Here is a 4,049-nt window from a genome sequence, read left to right on the forward strand (position 1 = left end):
CTTCACGGTTTCTTTGATTCCAGATGATCTACAAGTTAAATCGCTCTCAAATATTTATACGGCATAATAGACACTTAGACCTCAATTTGACATATCATAAGGCCTAATTTAGGTAAGAAATAAGGGAGAGATAATTTTTTCAAGGTGCAACTTGAATGCAGGTCCAAATGGATAATTTTGAGCAGTCTTCACTCATTTTGACACAGGTGATATGCACTTGAAATGACACCAAATTTTAGGATAGTATAGCTGACCTCCTAAGCTTTAAAATGAGGTATGACATGCCTCAATTTTGGACATCTGTGGAGGGAGATATGATCTCTCAAAATTAGGTAAAAATCTAACCAAATCTTAAAAATTTTGATAGCACCTCCTTTGTTTTATTAACTAATTTCTTATAAAAGTGTGTTTCAATTTCTTAAAAATGCACCTAATTGACAAAAGGGTGGCACACAAAGGCTCAATAAACCTTGGTATTATTATAACCCACAATATACCATAATTAATATCATTACTTATTCTTCAAGGTATTATCCATAATTATTTATATTACAAGCTACTATCCATTTCAGTCACGTTATCCCTTTTTCATGCATTTACCATAATCAAAATCACTTCATCACCTAGAATAGGCATATTGCCTTTTCATATCATACATCAATATTGATTACACAAGGTCCTCAATGATACAATAGAATTTACAACAACTAATTAATATAACTATACCACTTCTTGCAACTTTCAACATAATGCAATACATACCAAAATGAAACTAGGTAGTTCCCATCAACCAACAAAGCAAAAATACTCAATTTCAAACTTTGCCCAAAACAGAGTACTTCTCGGTTTTGTCAAATCTGGGCATGATCCACTCATCAATAAATTCTCATCTTTTAATATGTTAAACTAGAAGACTCTACAAGATTTCCAACGAGGTATCACACGCCTCAAACAGAGTTCTATAACCCCGAATACGCTCACCGTAAGTTAACCCTTTAAATTTGTCCACACAACTCTAACAGGACACTTAACATACCTCACAGTTTCTTTGATTCCAGATGATCTACAAGTCCAATCACTCTTAAATATTTATACCGCATAGTAGACATATAGACCTTCAATTTAATATATCATAAGCCGAATTTGGGTAAGAAATGAGAGAGAGATATAATTTTTCCAAGGTGCAACCCGAATGCAGTTCAAATGGCCAGTTTTGGGCTGTCTCCATTCATTTTGACACACATGGCGCTCTACAACTCGAAATGACACGTATAGATGACATCCTAAGCTTTAAAATGAGATATGGCACGCCTAAATTGGACATCTGTGGAGGGAGATATGGTCTCCCAAAGTTAGTTAAAAATCTGACCAAATTTTAGAAATTTCGATGACACCTCCTTTGTTTTATTAACTAATCCTACTTATAAAAGTGTGTTCCAATTTCTAAAAAATGTACCTACTTGACAAAAGGGTGGCACACAAAGGCTCAACGAACCTTGGTGCTTTTACAACCCACAATATACGACAATTAATATCATTACTTATTCTCTAAGGTATTATCCATAATTACTTATATTACAAACTACTATCCATTTCAGTCACATTATTCCATCATCTTCATGCATTTACCATAATCAAAATCATATCATCACCTAGAATAGGCATATTTCCCTTTCTTCACATACATCAATATTGATTACACAAGGTCCTCAATGATACAATAGAATTTACAACAACCAATCAATATAACTATACCACTTCTTGCAACTTTCAACATAATGCAATACATACCAAAATGAAACCACATGACTTAGAACAAAAGCATGAACAACCAAGCATGGCAATATCTCACATGCAAGACATATATATTCATACACTAAGTCCACCAATGCACTAGTGATATCTGAAATGTAAGCCCCATAACGCGGGGTGAGATATACTAATATATCTCCGTAAACCAAGGGTCCTGGAGGATCACTCCATCCAATGGCTCACTCAGATGCAAAACAGTAATAATATGCATATAACAAAACATACATCAATCAATTAACACTGGGCTTGAATCAAGAACATATCCCCAAGATATAATTCAAGGGACCCATCATATAACTCACGAGATATGTCTAGTATCGCTCCCAAACGAAAACAACATTATGGCATCAAACCAACTAGAACTCCCTACTCCACCTATTAAGTGGAAGTCCCCACAAATCTATATACTGGCCAGAGATACAGGTATATCAAAACATATACCAAACAACATGTCACAATGCATGAGCATATTATATTACACAATATTACATTTCACAAATTTCCAACCATTACTCCAATGGGCGTGGTGGAGCACACACGAGGATTAACCCTAGGACAAAGAGTTTATCTGATAGTGGTCAATGCCAAGTTAACTTGCACCATAAGCAAGCTAACAAAACAACTTTATCACATGGTGCCTACACATGTAATCATGAAAAATTCATCACAAAATGCATTATAATAACTCAATAGTTATCATGCTCAACAACATAATTCAAATCATGAATTACTTATCAAAACTCTTGAAATCAATAGCCAAAGGCAACCACCAAAGTCAATACTATAAAATGGGGTCCGAGGGTGGCAACCTACAATGATTATACACATAATGATCATCAATGATATGAACAAGGAGACAACACCCAATGATCCATTACAATTTACCAAAGGGGCCAATCACAAGGTCAAGGGCCAAGAAGTTTAAAGAAGCTCTTAGTGGGTTGATCCAGCAAATGTGGGCTAATCATGAAGACATCAAGTCCAAATTAAATCATAATCAGAATTTAGTTAATGCCATTAATGCAAGGGAGATTGATTGGAATAATTAGCAATTTTCAATGTCATTAATGTTTAGTGGGCTGATTAGAGTCATTAATGCTTAGTGGGACTAATTAGCATTTTCAGTGTCATTAGTGTTTAGTGGGCTGGTTAGAGTCTTTTACTTTTTCCATATTGTCAACTTTAAATTAGTGTCTTTTCATTTGTGTGTCTTTTCCTATTCTTGGAGGGATGTTCCAAGTATAAATAAGGGATGATACAATTCTTGTAATCAGACTTTGAAGCTATAATATCAATAGAGATGTTTCTTCTTTTTGGTTCTTATCTAGAACTCTGAACTTATCAAGAAGCTTGTTCATGTGGCGTTCAAACCAGATTTATCACTCACCTTCTTCTTTCTTGAGTGTGGCGTCTTTATCCTTCTTTATACCTTTGGTTCTTATCTTCCATAGATAACTGGTCAATGTTCTTTATTTCTTGTTTAAATTCTTGATTATATAAACGATCCTAAATAAATTGGTTTTGGGTCTCACTATTCTTGGCGAGGTTCACATCATCTGGTATCAGAGCTCTAGGGTTCTAATTCAGGTATAAAAAAAAGTTTCTTGTTTTCTTGTTCCTTCTATACCTGCTTATCTTCCCCTTGTTAAAGTACTTCAAAATAAAATAAAAAATTCGAATTTATTGTTTCTGCTATTGTCTTGTTTCAAAAATAATAATAATCAAAGCAAAGCAAAAAAAGAGAGAGGAACTTCATGATCTTGTTTTTTTATGGAGGTGAAATGAAAGCTGTCATGAGAAGGCGATTTATTCCAAGTCACTACCATAGTAGGGCTTGTTTCAGAAATTACAAAGTCTCACACAAGGTTCTAAAAGTGTTGAAGACTATTTCAAGGAGATGGAGACAACCATAATTCGAGCCAATGTAGATGAAGATCGTGAAGCTACTATGGCTTGATTTTTGCTTGGCTTAAATCGGGACATTGCAAATGTGGTAGAGTTACAACATTATGTGGAGTTAGATGACATGGTGCACATGGCTATAAAGGTGGAGAGGCAATTAAAAAGGAAGGGTACCATGCGTATGGGGTAGGATTCAACTTCATCTTCAAGACCAACATAGAATAAAAATGAAGAGAAGTCTCATTTCAAATCTCTAGTTGGTTCCTCCAAAACCAACCAACTTGTAAACACTTCCAGCCAAGTTGAAGGAGAGCTTTTAGTGGCTAGAAGAGCTC

This window comes from Gastrolobium bilobum, unplaced genomic scaffold, assembly GCF_033153095.1.
Source record: "Gastrolobium bilobum isolate Gb01-03AN ecotype WA unplaced genomic scaffold, APGP_CSIRO_Gbil_v1 utg55075, whole genome shotgun sequence".
NCBI lineage: Eukaryota > Viridiplantae > Streptophyta > Magnoliopsida > Fabales > Fabaceae > Gastrolobium > Gastrolobium bilobum.